Raw genomic sequence first — 16,639 nt, 5'->3', positions numbered from 1 at the left:
GTAGAAACATCTTGTTTTCGGAATAATTTTAAACGAATAATTTTACACTAAGTGTAAACCCTGAATACAAACAACATGAAATTTTAGTACAAGGTTCGAAAAACACTTATTGGTTTTCTCCGAAAGTTTTTATTTCAAATCCAACGTTTTAAGTTGATCAGAGGCTGTAAACATTTATATTGCGACATAGATAAATGAAAAGTAATTTCTTTTATGTGACTTTTTAAATAAAGTTCTAATTATGATCGAGAATCAGGGGATAATAAATCGTTTTTCAATAATGTACTTAGACTATAGATGTTCGTAAATAATAAATATCTTATAATTACCTATAAAATCTATATTTTAAACCTTGAATGTAATCTACTAACATCATCAAAGAAATATATATTATAGTATTCAAACTTACAAAACGCAAAGCTCTGTTTCACATAACAATTATAAATATTTATTGATTAGTTTTTCCTAGGTTTAAGAGTAATTCCGTGTAATCCATTCAGAAATTTGAGAAGATTATCCCAAAGTAATAACGCCAAGGTATGATAATTCTGTATAACATCAGGGGGCCGCGTTGGCTCAGTGGTAGAGCGTTCACCTCTGGTGCTTGGGGCTCCGGGTTCGATACCAGCCACCGCCTAGTGAACTTTGCGGTGGACAAAATCGTATGCGTGCGTTTTCTCGGGGTTCTCCCGTTTTCTCCCATTTTCTTCATTCCACCGTTTCATTCATTTCTCATAATCACCGTCTCCTTTAGCCTAACCGGCATTATCGTCGGACGTAAAACTCAAAGATTTCATTTCATTTCTGTATATCATATGGCGCAAACCGTTGATGGCTAATACTAATCATTATATTCAAAATAAGATTCGAACAAAATTTAAATATTCTTCTGCATATAAAATGTTATTTCTAATAATATTTTTTGATAATTTTTACCAGTAGGTGGGTTCAGGAATTGCCAAATAATTTCACAGAAATATAGTCTATATTTCAGACCTATACAATATTCACCTTGTGTGTGTCTATGTGTGTGGATTTGACAATTGGAACACTTACTGAAATTGGGAATCTTCCAAATCCGAAATGATAAAATTATCAATTTACCAATCTTCTGTGACTTAGAATTAAAAAAAAATGAAATGAAATCTTTGTTTTACGTCCCGCGGTTTTGCCGGTTAGGCTAAAGGAGACGGTGATGATGAGTAATGAATGAAATGGTGGAATGAAGAAAGTGGGAGGAAACGGGAGAACCCCGAGAAAACCCACGCACACGGTGTTTGTCCACCACAAAGTTAACTTGGTGGGGGCTGGGATCGAACCCGGAACCCCAAGCACCACAGGTGAACGCTCTACCACTGAGCCACCGCGGCCCCGACTTAGAATTGAGTCCTAAACGTTTTATAAGCATATATTATAATAAAGAGTTGTCAGCTACAAAATATATTTGTTCCAAAAATTATGAACATTTCACAATTGACATATTATCGTATGATACAAAGCGAAATAAAATCAAACAAATTAACAGAAAATATATTATGATCATAGAGAATGTTTATCAGTTTTCTTCCTTATTCTGAAGTTTAAGAACTTAATCAACCTAACCTTCGAAAATAGCATAGAGAAGCCTTATTGACTCATGTTAAGTTAATAACCATGCTACCCTTGATTTGACCTCATATTCATGTAAGGTAAAAAAGACAATCCAAAGGGAAGTTGTATAAAAAGTTTTTAACCAAATAACTGGTTACGCGTATTTAATATGTACTGTAAGCAATTATACGTCATACTAGAGAACTAGATCGCCAAATCAAATTTACTATGATAAATTCAATGGTTTTAGAGAAAATATGTGAAATATCTTTTTTACAATTTTGGAAATGTTTTGCGTCACTCATGACAATCCTTTTGAAATTTCATAATGATTTTTGATGCACCCATAAATATGAATAATGTAGAACTTTTTTATTCATTCATATAATATTATTTGAGAAAAAAAATACCAGAAATTTTGATTAGGCCCAAATCACTGAAATGGGATTTCCGACTTATTTCTACAATGGAAGCAAAAGAAACCACACCCCAGCAAAGATAACCACACAAAGTCGAATACGTACCTCCTAAGACGGTCATAAATTAAAGTATTGAATATTTTTAGAACTTTGATGTTTTCCAAGGAGTGATGTATACATCTTCATTTCAAAACGTAGGGGTTGAGTAAGGTACCCCATACTAATTAACCCATAGAAAGTATATCATGGGATAATGTCAGCCAATCAGAAACAATTTACCAATGATAGGGTAAATACTACACTTACTAACATCTGTTTTGTTACAAGTCAATTGTAGACAGAAAGAATGTGATCTGATATTGAATAATGATTTTTAAAAAATAATTATTATATTATAAGAGTGTTAAACAGATAGATAGATAGAAAGAAAGAAAAGTACAAACATCCATAGAAAATATAGATAGGTAGCTAGTGACACGCATATAGAGATAGTTTATACTAAATTAGTCATGGTTTCAAGGGGACATAGAAAGAAAACGGGTACTTTTAACCAGAAATGAAAGGAAACATGGTGTCTAGAAGTAGTATATATTACGTAAACTAAAGGAACTTTTTACATTCCAAAATGTTCGTTTCGTGAGAGTGCGATTGTATCAATGACAAACTTGACAAAGTTCTTGTAAGGACGGAAAAGGTATACATTCCTGGTCCAGTGCATTCAACCGGGATCAGTTTATTCATGAATGTGACATTCGTAGGAACAAATTTGTGTGAAAACTCGTAGGGTTTGTTCGGGGCCCACGAGCCAACAAGATAAAGGTAATATCCCTGTTGTTTGTAATGCTATTCCAGAACACTTTATCACAAAACTACTCAAGCTGACCTTTCCACATATTCTCTGTATGCCATCAAATGATTTGATGTTTGGAGTATCAGAGGTATATTGTTGGGAAACTTACTGTTCTCTACGGACTTATAGCGTTCACATCCGCCGTCAAAGCCAGAGTAGTTGCCAACAAGAAACCAAGAGCCCAACATACATGGAATAAGAGGTCGCAAGATATGTTGATCCCTCAGCAACACCCTCAACCAACTACAGAGGGATCTACGCGAGCGGACGTCACTAGAGTCCACTAATTCTATTATCAGAGTAGAATTCAGACAGTGAAAGATAATTCAGCATTTATCAAATAATTCAAATAAATATCAAACAAATAACCAGATATACTTATATCAAAGAAATGAGAACGAACACAATTCAGCTTAACAATTTTATTAACAATATAATTACAAAATGATATCTGATTACCAGATATCTAATGGCAATAATGTATTCTCCGTCGATAAATATGTAATACGTGGTAGCTTCAAATCTCAAATTAAATTCTTCAATATTCAATGAAACGGCAATAATCATTAATGCTTTTAACTCGAAGTTTTACAAAAATATCCAAAGTTTTCAAATATTTAGTTTTATATAATTTCCTAATAAGGAGAGATCAATTCTTTGTAATGCCTCTGTATTTCAAGCGATAATAGCAATTCACAAACTAGTAATACAAAGTAGTCAAAAATTCTGGGGTGATTGGAATCTAAATGCAATTCAACCAAGCAGAATAATTAAATATTTAAAGTTTAGTGAAGGAAAACTTTAATTAGAATTCAATATCAAATACGCCGAAGCAGTATCTCACCCCGTATATCTAACGCATCCAAAATTCGTTCTAAATCTTTCAATATTATTCCAAGATTCCAAATGATCTCTATATTCAATTTTCAAGATACTAAACAAGTTAAGTTTACACCAATAATATACGAATATACACATATATATAAATATTAAATAATAATAATTGCTCTCAGCCAAAATATTAAATGTTGAATTATCACGCAGTTAAATCACTACGGAAGAATCGGAAACGTATTAGACCGCAACGAGCTATAATGGAAACGAATGCACAACCGACGAACAAACAACACACACCAAGGACAACCAACTAATAATTAAATAATTTAACACTCACTTCACGTCTTATTCAGTTCTATAGTTACCTCCTCATATGCTTGACCTGCGACTGCATGTCGACTTTACCAAGTTGAAAAGGGAGACGAGAATAATTGGTTATTGCTGTGCTGTCAAATTAAGCTGTATCGAAGTTCTGACAAACCTTAGTAAATTCGTACAGATAGGAAAACTCCTCTTTTCAGTCAGCATGCAACCACTACACTTCGCAAAACTCCCTTGCAACTGTTGCAACTGAATTCTGAACAATTCAACAGAATTCTGAAAAATTCTGTAATTAAGCTCAATGAAGATAAAACCTATTTCTCTCTTTATCAGTTTGAACTATATCCTGCCTCGTGATATCCCACACCCACATTCCACTTTTTGACTAGATAACAACTTCATGAAAATAATGAAAAGGAATTTTTACAAGGTGGTGGGAACAACCCTTTTTTGAACAAACCAAAGGTTAAACTCCATACGCACTTACGTTTTCTACATTCCCATTCCACCATTTAGCAAAATTTCCAAAGTAGCACATTAAAACAAGTACTACGTGATTGGACATTCAATCACCAACACTTCGGAATGCTAAGACTGTCTGAAGTGGGATACTTCTGCCAGTTCTAGCACATGTTTCCCTCGTTCTCATTCCACCAAACAGAGAACTGAAATTCAACAATTCCAATAAGGGTTTTTCTTGAATAGGGAAACTCAACGATCGTGCCAGACTTAGGCAAATCTATCTTATATGACTTTCTTGTGTTAGAAACACGGCAGGATAACGAGATTCATAAAAATGAAACCAAATATAAAGAGTGGCAAATGGAAAGAGACTCTGTTGATGTATGAAGGGGTGATATGTTTATGTACTTTATTTACAACTCATGCATATCACAACCACAGCTAATGAACTGTATGATTAAACCCATATTACTGATTCACCCAGATATCATGAAGGAACGAGAAATAAGACTTGACGAATATTTTAGATGTTACTTGCTTCAATTCTTATATAAAGATACATGTGTTAATATGATAAATATAACATGCTTTGTTCATATGTTAATATACTGATATAATACTTAAATATTAGTACAATGAATTACTTATCTTAACATCTTTCAGCAGTAATCGTTGCTTGCTGCTAGCTAAACCACATGTTGCTTGCTAACCATCATAGTTTGTCTTCGATCACACATAAACTGAGTAACATTCTAAAACACCGTTAAGAACATGTGAATCTTGTATATTAATGAACGTGAGAGTTTCTCTAAAACCTATGAATAAATATGCTTTTTCTGAAACTATTAATGAATATGCTTGCCTAGTTGCACTTTGCAGCACATTGTCGAATGCACAGACACCAATTGAATAGCACACTGAAAGCACTGTTGCCAGCCAATTCAAACACAACTCACTAAAACTCACCAGAAAAATCACTAAAGGAATCACAAAGAATTCACTAAAACCACTAAACTCTATACAAAAAATGAAACTAATATGAATAAAAATAATGCACATATGCAAGCTTATCCAAACTCCACTCACTGGAAAACACAATTGGGCTCAATCTGCAACGCACTATTACTTCCACCATGAAGTGACACTATTCTTTTCATAGCGGGGGCGCGGTGGCTCAGTGGTAGAGCGTTCACCTCTGGTGCTTGGGTTCCCGGGTTCGATCCCAGCCCCCGCCAATCGAATTTTGTGGTTGACAAACATCGTGCTCGTGGTTTTCTCGGGGTTCTCCCGTTTCCTCCCACATTCTTCATTCCACCATTTCACTCATCTGTCATCACCGTCTCCTTTAGCCTAACCGGCGTAACCGTGGGACGTAAAACTTAAAGATTTCATTTCATTTTCTTTTCACAGCACTTCTTTTTAGAAAAAAAATTACACAAAGCAAATGCACAGTAACAGCTTCTTATTCTCATTTCTATTATTCTTCCACACAGTAATGAAACTTCACAATATCTTTGGAATGAAACAAAATTGAATCCAACGTCCCATTAAGTAAAGTCCTCTTTCGACTATATTGAACGCGAACAGGACATAGCCTTTCTCCTCCTCCGAACAACAAATCCAAGACATCCTCCCACACCTTACACTCGACGATCAGTTCGCTGTCACGAAGGACGAGCGAACCCACGAAACCAATCGGCGCTACCATCGCGTCAGGTGAGACACACGTAACACATAATCGGCCTTGAGGCAATACAACAGTATTCCCCCCTCTCTCTCCTTAACTACAAAACTCAGCTGATCGAAACATCTCACATTCTTATAACTCTTTCTTTTTCTTCTATTTTTAAAAATGACAACGTAAGGAAAACTAATACAAATTACAATCATTCTTCTTCCATAAAGAGAGTATCCTTTACATTACACTAGGTCATTTTATTTTCTTTCTCTTCCTTTTATCATCTCTCCATACTAATCGTAACGAGATCGTTACAGACTCCAGAACATACACTGGCGCTGAACGGGCATACTTAAGCCTAGGGACAACAAGGGGGTGTCGGAGGCCCACATATTATTTTTGTAACTTTTTGTAACATTTATTATTGCATAAAAATATTTTAAAAAATGAAATTGTCAAGCTTGACCTCATTCATCATAAAATGTATTTGCTTAGTTTTCAGTGTTCTTTTCTATTTATGAATAAGGAAAATGTTATTGCGTCAGTGGACCCCCACTTGGTATTACTAAGTTGGTATTCACCGAATACGCTAAGTGTAATATTCCAGTGTTCTCGCTATTTAATTTAAAGTGCCTTAGAACAAGTTTGGTAATACTGGATGCAGGAGTACTCTGAGCTATCATTCTGGAGCAGTGTTACCAACTACGCATTATACAAATGTCGTATATACATTTTTCTGCTTATATTTGGCACCTAAATATTTTATTTTCCATTAATTTATTAGTTTATTCCTTCAAAACTGCTAACACCAGATTATGTCACTTTATATTATCAGACACACACACTCACAAAGAAAGAGAGAGTATCAACTTTTAATAGTGATGGGAAAGGAGTATGCTGCTGTACCTCTTATGTTATCAAGTATTTCTAATCGTAGAATCTACAAGCAGCAGTCTGCAGTACTGACTGAAGATGCATATTTCATACGAAATTGTCAGCTCGTTATTCTGTGACTGTGACTGACTGTGACTTTGACCCATGAAACATGTTCCTTAAAGCATTCCCTCTTGAATGAATGCAAAGACCTCAGCGTTGAAAGCTTTATTAGAGATCTGTAATTACTAACTATAGTAAATTTATAATTTACTTTCTCAATCACCAATTTTATGTTGGTGTGTTCAAACCTAGACAGAAGTTATTATTTATTTCTGATGTATGTTTCTATTTTCATGCAGAGACTAAAAGCATTAATTTAATAACTTTTTGGCAACTCTTTTTCTTTCAAATTCGATTTAAACGGAACATTATACAAATTCTAAATAGCTGTAAACAAAATATTAAGTTTGTTCAATATTACATTATTAGCCTTCTATTTATAATGGAAAACTCTTTATAAGCTTTGGTGATTTCAGAAGAGTTTCCCCGGTAGATTGTGAAAATATGAAGGAGAAAATAGTGCTAAAGCAGTGTAGTTCACTTTAAGCATGACCAAAGATATGGCTCCGAAGGGGAAAGTTTTTTAGGTCGACAGGGTCTATAATTCTCCTACAGGTCACCCCCTGCAATCATCACTTTTGAAAAGTTTCTTTATATATCACACATGATTCTTGTTTTACATTTTTGAATGACAAAATTATTACTTAATGAAAATTATAATACGTGAAAGCACAAAGAATTATAAAATAATGAATAAATATTTTCCTGTAATTTATGGATTTCTACACCATAAACCATACACTGACATACTTTGCTCCTGCGACTTCCTATTTAAATATGACTCAAACCAGAAAATTCATCAATATGAATAAATATAATAGTATCATATCTTGGAAGTTTCAACACTGACATTTACGCGTAGTGCAGTAAGTTAATATGTTTGATTCCAAAGCGTAATCTTTTGTTGCCTAGCAAATGATCTTACCATGTACTGTATTCCTGGCATGAAAAAGGTTTATTAGATTTTACATTTAATAGTTTTATTAATTTTAAATAGATTTTATAACTGTTAAGACTAAAACTAATATTTTCAATAATAATTAACATCTTAATAACAAAATCGTAACTAGTCTTGTTGTCATATTTACTGTGTCATCAATCTATTAAAATATTTGTTTTTTATTATTCTTTTTGATTAAATTGAGCTGTAAGAGATATGTGATTTTTATAATTATATGCTATAATTTCAGATGAGTTATCACGCAGAAGATCAGGTAAGAATCATTAAAGTAAATTTAATTTTCTTTAATGAACCTAGCTTAGCTACACCATACGAATATGAGATGACAAATTCATGAATAACTTTTGGACTAGTAATTGTCAACATTCAATTAATAAAGTTACCTAACAAAAAATAAACGGAAAAGCAAATTACCTTTAAAATTTGAAGTGCTTTATGACTTCATCAAAATTTTTAATTCATAGTTAATTTTATTTAATATTTATTTTAGATATGCAAAATCATGTCTTAAAATTTACTCCTGCTTTGTCATTCGAATATTATGGAAATAATGTTTTATCGTTGAAGTATATAAATATATGCAAAAATAATAATGCTCGTTGTATATTTTATAGTGACAATTTGCACTCAGATTTCAGTATATAATTAAATACTAATGGCTTTCTTAAATAACTTAGGTTATCCCTGTTCCGTACATAGGAACCGTTCTATTTGTTTAGTGACTTCTACTGATCTATACATCAAAACCCTAGTATGCTACTTTCATGAAATTACACGAAACTCCATTTTCTGAGTAAAGACTTGAATTTGTTACGAATATTTCTTGATCTCCTGACGTTTTAGTGTTGTTAAGTCTCTTTGCTGATTTTTTTCTTGGAATGTTTACTTACGGCGTCACGTTGTACGTAGTATTTCTTCATATTAAACCTGTACACATTGTATACAAAATTAGTAGTTACTTAGTTGAAATATATTCAACTCTATTTCACCACAACTAAATCACAATATAATTTAATGGTAATTGGCAGAAGTATATTAGCGAAATCTTATCAATGTACATCAATGTAGATCACAACCAGCAGACAGTTCTGATCCATGAGACGTAATATGTTGATGAATGGGTAATCGCCAATATTTAATATATATAAATAGAAGCGCGAATTTTATTTCTACACACTTAGATAATTCCATTCACCGGACAGAGGTATGTTGTAAAATGCAAAGGTATGGAATACCTTTCCTTCCTACTGAAATCAGTACGGAACATATGTTATCCGTATGCTACATACGCAAAGCCCCTAGATGTTACATCATGCTGTTGCAGGATGTCTCTCATTTAACAGTTTTCCATATATTACATACATGTATGCATGTTATGTACTTCGGATATATGTTTATACGTCAATTTGTATGTACGGATTTGACTGCTTATATTTTTTCATACGAAAAGTACATATAGACGAACACTATACGGAAAATATTACAAAACATGCGTTTTTAGCTGTATGTCTGTTGTAAGTTAAATATAAACGTTACAGGATTAACACATATAAGATGCATTTATACGTACGCCACATACGAATTTTTTGTCCGTGTATCCTAACAATTTTCGCGAAATTTAATCTAGATTTTATTGAAGCTTTTATACATTAATTACATGTATGCGTTGCTGATGCCTTCGTTCCATGTTCTTGACATGCGCTGAATTCAACTTTCGAAAAATCTACCACGGCTTCAGTTTCTCCAAATTCTAGCACTTTAGATACACAGACGGTAACAGTGCATTTAGAAACGATATTTTAAATCATAAGGATTTCAAAACTTCATTTCACTTGCCTGGTGAGAATAAGAGCTCCTTTCAAATGACTACATAACTTTGTTGACTATCTACCAACATATGTTTGTGAAAAATCTTCCCCTATCAAAGTAGACAATGAAAACATAAAGTATGGTTCAACGGTGGAAATTTGGAAATCGAATACATAGCGAGATAATTGAAGAATAGAAACATATGTTTGTCACTGACAGAAACGGCAATCTGTTGACGCTATGTTAAAATATATGGTTTAGAGAAATACTCTTGAAAACAAGTAGAGTTCATAAGAAGTATTTAGGAATAAGTACAGTATTTAGGAAAAAATAGCATATTGACACCAGTTTTTGTACTTGTTGTGCAATATAGAAGCAGGATTCTTGTTGTGCTGCGATAGACTGTGTCCAACGTAATTAAGTCCATAAGAGCAAATGTAATGAATGTTCACAAGTAGTTCACAAGTATTTCCGTATATATATCGGAAACTGTTGAACACAAATAAACCAAACAAAACTCAAATAGGAAATACCAGAGAGCACATCGAATGGTGCTGTCGCGGGGCCACCGTGGGTCGCCCTTCATGGGTCCAAGGAACCAAATTCGAAATTTTAAATAGAAACAAGAGGCGAGTGAAAATTCATGATTAGGTCTTCAAACAGTAAACTGTGTTCTGTCAAGAGTTTTTCATATAGGTCACCGTTTTCAAAATGACCACTAAGAGATGGTGCTTGTATAAGATAAAACATTCAGAATGAAAAATGTTTCCTATCAAATCACGCTCTGCAATACAAATGTGTGTTAACCTTCAAACTGAATTTCATCTTATTTCTATTCATCACATAACCAGTCACTTTTGCACACAAACGTTTAAAACAAACCATACCAATTCGACGTAAAAGTGGAGCAATCATTTGCAATGATACCATTAATTTCCATTCCACCCAGTGACTTAGGGGCGTCAGAAAAATAATTGTCTATGAGTTAGATTTCCTCGTTTGCATTATGTCAGTTGTACTTCAATCATCTTTTTTTCTGTTGCATCATTGTCGAGCATTGGAATGAGAAACATCCTCTGTAATTTCCTATACGCGTTTTATTCTTTTCATTTATCTCGAGCCGGTTTCTTGTTAGTGGTGCTGGACGTTTTATCTGGTACATGCAATGTTTTTTTCGGCCATTTTGAACATGGTGACCCATATAAAAAAGCTTTGACACAACACTGTTTAGTGTTTGAATATCAACTAAAGATGTATCACTAGACCCATATTTCTATTTAAAGTCTGAAAATTGGGTCCTGGTCTCCCATGAAGAGCTGCCCTGTAGGCCACCGTCAAAACATCATTCCCTATCTCTCATAGTATGTCCTATTTGGTTTGGTACATTTCTCTTCGACCGTTTCCGAGAGATTTCTCTGAAAATAGAATAAGCCACCGTGTATATATAATGACAAAATCCGGTCACTATTGGACTGCAGCTTAATTAACGCACACACATAGGACCTCGGTTCGATTAATGAGAACTCCATGAATAAACGTGACTAACTTTCCTTTTTTTCTACGAAAATCAACGTTAACTTTTATAATTAAGTTTCTGATATAAAAACCCAAAAAAATATATGTAACAAGAATTTAGAACACATTAACAGAACAACGTAATATTCAGGAGCATAATAATTTAGATACTACAAAACAACAAGAATAATAATTTTTGCAGTAATTGCACGTTTTTATTAATTCGGTTTAAAGTCGAAACAACTACGTAAAATATATATACCAAACATGCAAAGACAAATGTTATACAACAAACGTATTATTTTTATGATTAATGTTTACTCTTTCCAAACCGAAAGAAACGTGCTTATAATGAATTTTTAAATAGACGTACCCAAATATTTATGTTAAAACAAGTCATGGAAGAAGCACGACTTAGAATTTCAGAATTCTAGGAGAAAAATAGCAATATAAAAGTTAGTAACGTTGGCCTCCTATACTAGTGAATATTCTTATTTCTAAGTTCAATTCACTCTACTATCTATCAATTTAACTCATTTTAAGAAATTTCTAAAGAGAACGAAAAACTACTCTTCCCAGGTCTTGACAAATCAAATTGACCTGCAATCGGCCGCTTCACGATGTGATCAACTCAGCCAGCAGATGTTAGAACAATCAGTGACGAGTTAGACCAGGCCAGAACATGGATGCCCCATACGTTAAAACCGGGAACCAAATAATCAACGCGAGCAGTTACTCTCACAATCATGCGACAAGATTTTCTCTTTAAATACATTTAGACATTTTCTCCTTTGCTTGGATACCAACGATAATTCACTTTACAGAACGAAGTTTACATTAAAATCAGGCGTGGAAAATCCAACATTATCACAAATTACATGATGGTGCCAAAAATCATGATCACTTTCTGCAACTGAGAAGCTTTCATTCTCCAAAGTCTTCCGCCAAACCTCTTATTCTTCATGTAGGATTTTTCTTTATTGATAATTATAGTCTTCTTCTACTCCTCCCTCTCTTTCGTGGGGCTATACCGTCTAAAGTCCTTCATGGTACTGTTCCTTTTCAACAAATGTCCGAAGCACTTTAGCGTGTTCATACATTGTTCTGTTCCCCTTCTCATTTCTAACACCATGTCATTCGTTTTCCGTTTCATCCAGCTTATTAGCGGCATTTTTAACACACCACATTCGGAAAGCGTCCAGTTATTTCTCATCATTTTTGCCTAATATCTACGTTTCTGATTCCAAACAATACAATAATCCGTATGAAACATTTTGGATATCATTTACTCAACTCTTTATTCAAGGTCAAATAAAATAGTACTTTCTTCCTTCTAAAGGCTTCTTTCGACATTCCTATCCTTGCTTTTATTTCAAGTTTACATTTCATATAATTACTAATAAGGCTACACAGGTGTCGCAAACTAGTCACCTCTTCTATTTTCTATTAGCCCGCTTCCATATTTGACAACGATTCTTTCGTTGCAATCACCTTGGCTTTTGTCTTCACAACATTTAGTTTCATCCCATATTCTTCACAACTATTCCAAAAGTTTTCTAACATCTTATTGTTTTCTTTTTCAGATTCTGGAACAAGCGCCAAAATGTTTTGCAAACCGTATACACTTAATCATTCTACCACCTATTGGAATGTTGTTTTCATTTTATAGACTCTTTTTAACTATCTCTTCTAGGTAGATATTAAATAATGTAGGAAAGAGACTGCATTATTGTCGAGTTCCTCTTCCAAATTGCAATCTCCTCTGTCATTTCTACCCTATTCTAACACTTACGTTTCGGATCATATATAAGTTTCTTATAAGCCTTCGATCTCTCCATTCCAAATGATCTTTCTTTAGAACTTCAAACAGCAATTTCCAATTCAAGCATTCAAAAGCCTTTCCTAGATAAATAAATACCACCTACACATCTTTCCCTTTTCATATAAATCGTTCCTTGATCACTACTACTAATCCAATTGCATCTTTTTTGTTTTTACCTCTTCCAGACCTAAATTGTTCCTTCTCAACATTTTAATTTTTATTCCATATAATCTTATGTTCATAATTCGAAGCAAAATTAATGCTGAAAAAGATATTATGTGGTATTCCGATTGTCTTCGAGCCAAGACTCTCCGATCTCCTATATTCCATTGCAGTGTTTGAAAAATTCTACCTTGCACTTGTCTTCCATATTTTAATGAATTCTGCTGGTATATTGTATGTCCCAGTTGCTTTGCACTTGTAATCTCGGATATAGCTGTTTCTATGTTATCTGAAGAATACTAAACCCTTTATCGTCCTCGTCTACATCATTTTATACTTCCACACCTACGCCACACGCTTTATTCGTACTCTCATACAATACCGCAACATGTTGTTTCAATGTTATTAAGACTTAGATCTCTCACTTTCCATTATTTTCTGCTGCCATGGTAATTCCCCATTGTCTTCTCCGTAATTCCACAGATTTCATATCTTTGTGCATTTCCTCATATCTCGAATTTTATATTAATTCTTCTACGTACTCGCTTTTCTTTTCTAAAGCTCCTCCTTGCTCTTTTTGTTTCTCTTCGCAACTCCTTCTTTAAAATCTTGTACATCTTTCTGCCTATCCGTATCAACGTCCTCGTTCCCCTTCAACATTGTCGCGATCCCTGCTTTGGGCACAGTTTTGTTATGGTATATAGCCACTGGAATACAGACAATTGTTTTTTCATTAACTTTTTGGAAAACCATACAAGAAAGCGAAACAAGTCAGAAAGAATCACGAAATTTGGGGAAAACTTTAAAAAAAATATTCGTATAAATACCAAGTGGCAGGATTTCCTGCCACACTATTAACTATTATATTTAGATGAATCCTTTATTTACTTACACACTTTTTCAACTTGCGTACGTGTTTTATTTTGTTTTACACATTATTCATGTAATACATCAGAGTAAGAATAAGAAATGTTATGCTGGTTACGTTATTTTTGATACACGTGAAGCATTTCTTCATCCTCATGCATAAAATTGTGTTTCATCCCCCGCCGCCTTATTATACCATAAATGTCTACTCAAAATGACACAAATCGAAAGAGAAAACAACCAACAATAAACGTTAATAAGGACGGACAGAAGGGTCCATTTGACGTAAGAGGTCGGAGCACAAACGACTGCCAGGAAATACGATTATGTGTCATCTGCACATAAGGGCATTCAGGAAAATCCGCATTCGGGAAAGAGTTCAGACAATAGCCTTACCGTACCTTTGTGGCCGATTGTCCTTACACATTTTTGTCACACTCGATTCGCTTCCCTTGTTATTTGGAAGATAAAAATATAACTCTCTTCTTTATACTGCTAATATAGTGCAACTTTAAAAACCTACACTTTTTCAACACTCAGTGATTAAGGTTACTTAACCCACGAGGACTAGCATCCCGGGAAAAGACAGAAAGTGTGTTTAAGTTCGTACTACTATTTGGAAACGCGCCACCTGCTCATGGCCATCCGTGACTTTATTCTTTGCAACCTACCCTTACATACCAATATCAAGTAAACAATGTTCACTGCCTCTACGACAATTAGAGAGCTGTATTGTTTGTTTTCGATTGTTTCAACCCAGTTGCGAGTTCTCACTCACTACATTGTACTGTCTTTTCCATCTTGTGTGAATCATTGTAATACATTTACTAGTGCCGATTCATCAAGGTCGAAATGTTGAGACGCCATTAGAATCCTGTAACTTATTTTTCAGATGATAATCCTGCGAATGTTTTTATTAATGGGCATCCAGAACGAAAATTTAAGGATCTAATAGACCAAACTGCTCTGCTTTGTCTTCTTTTTTGGCTAGTTTTTTGAAATGTAACCATCCAGTCTGACTGACCTATTGGCTATTGATGAGACAGGAGTATAAAGGTTTGAACTGCCCCACGTACCTGAACAGGGTTCAATTTCTGTTGCGAGCATTGCGCTTTGACGATATGAGAAACCGTTAGGAAAGGAAGACTTTTGACAGCCTAACGGTAATCAGAGAGTTATTTGACAGATTTGTAGAAAGATTCAAGCAAAATACTCACTAAGTGAATGTATCACATTAACGAACCTTCGAAAACATTTCGTTTGAAATGCAAGTTTGCGGCTATTCCAAACAAGTCGACAAAATATGGTTTGAAAAAATTTGTGGTAGCAGACTCCCGTACGTTTTGTTCATACAACATGGAATTCTACAGTGGTAAGCAGCAAGATGGCCCCAATGAAGTTCATAACAGCACCAAGAGTATAGTTGAAAGACTGATCCAGCCCAATTCTAATCTTGGATGTTCCAATATTATTTGTACTCTTTTAACAAAAAAATAAGCATTATCTCCGTTTCAAAATACCTTTTACTAGAATCGGTCTAAAAGACTAGTGGTACTTCTGTCTGTCATGGCATCTTTCCTACCAGCGAGGTTAGCAAATGGGCATTGCTACTGTAGGCGTGGGCTGTAATTATTGCAGGAGTAACTTTCAAGCTGGCACATTGGAGTCTATGTATTCACCAAACAAATTTCTATTGGATTTGTTGTATATCTCAATGATGCAATAAGTGATGGCTTCATTAGAGTTAGTTTTCATTGAGGTTCTATAATTCGCTTGCATACGTAACACAACGTTAATGGCCTTCCAACTATTGATGCATTAACAGGATTATATGCCACCAATATCATTCATATGATGTTTCTTCATCGTTTAAGATTAAAAAAATGTGTAACAGAGTTTGCGTGTTTTACAGTTTCAATGTTCTTTCTCATTTATCTTATGTCCTCTTTCCATCCGCCTTCTTTTCCTTCGCATTCTTTAAATTTATCGTCTTTTTCTTATTCCGTCTTATGTGCTCTGTCTTTCTCCTGTCAAAACTTTCCATCGGATTTCTCTTTCCTTTGCTTGGAAGAACGTCAGTTGCGTTGCGTTTAGTTAGAAGAAAGTAACAGGAAGTGGGTTGACTTTAAGTAAACCTTACCTAATGATATTAACATGTTCGACAACTATTAACCCATTAAGGCCCATGATCTCCATTTGGGGATCGGTGATTAAATATTTTTTTCCGTAATCCTCTTAACTTTATATCGTGTTTTGTTTGTTCCGGTCTGTAGTTAAATACTACAGGTAACGTATGCAACCAATATTTGGCATTATTATACACAAAATAATAACTTACGTTCTAATAAAT

At 34.2% G+C, this 16,639-nt stretch overlaps 1 long non-coding RNA gene across 1 annotated transcript in view; it reads left to right on the top strand.

The window, feature by feature from the left end:
- Positions 1-16,639, top strand: part of LOC145683395 (uncharacterized) — a 413,636-nt gene that overhangs the window by 86,503 nt on the left and 310,494 nt on the right. Inside the window, exon 2 of the long non-coding RNA XR_014131077.1 lies at positions 8,344-8,367. This is a non-coding gene — a long non-coding RNA (uncharacterized LOC145683395). The remainder of the gene's footprint in view (positions 1-8,343; positions 8,368-16,639) is intronic.

This window comes from Thermobia domestica, chromosome 4, assembly GCF_964235325.1.
Source record: "Thermobia domestica chromosome 4, izTheDome1.hap1.1, whole genome shotgun sequence".
NCBI lineage: Eukaryota > Metazoa > Arthropoda > Insecta > Zygentoma > Lepismatidae > Thermobia > Thermobia domestica.
This window is presented reverse-complemented; position numbering and strand designations above follow the sequence as displayed.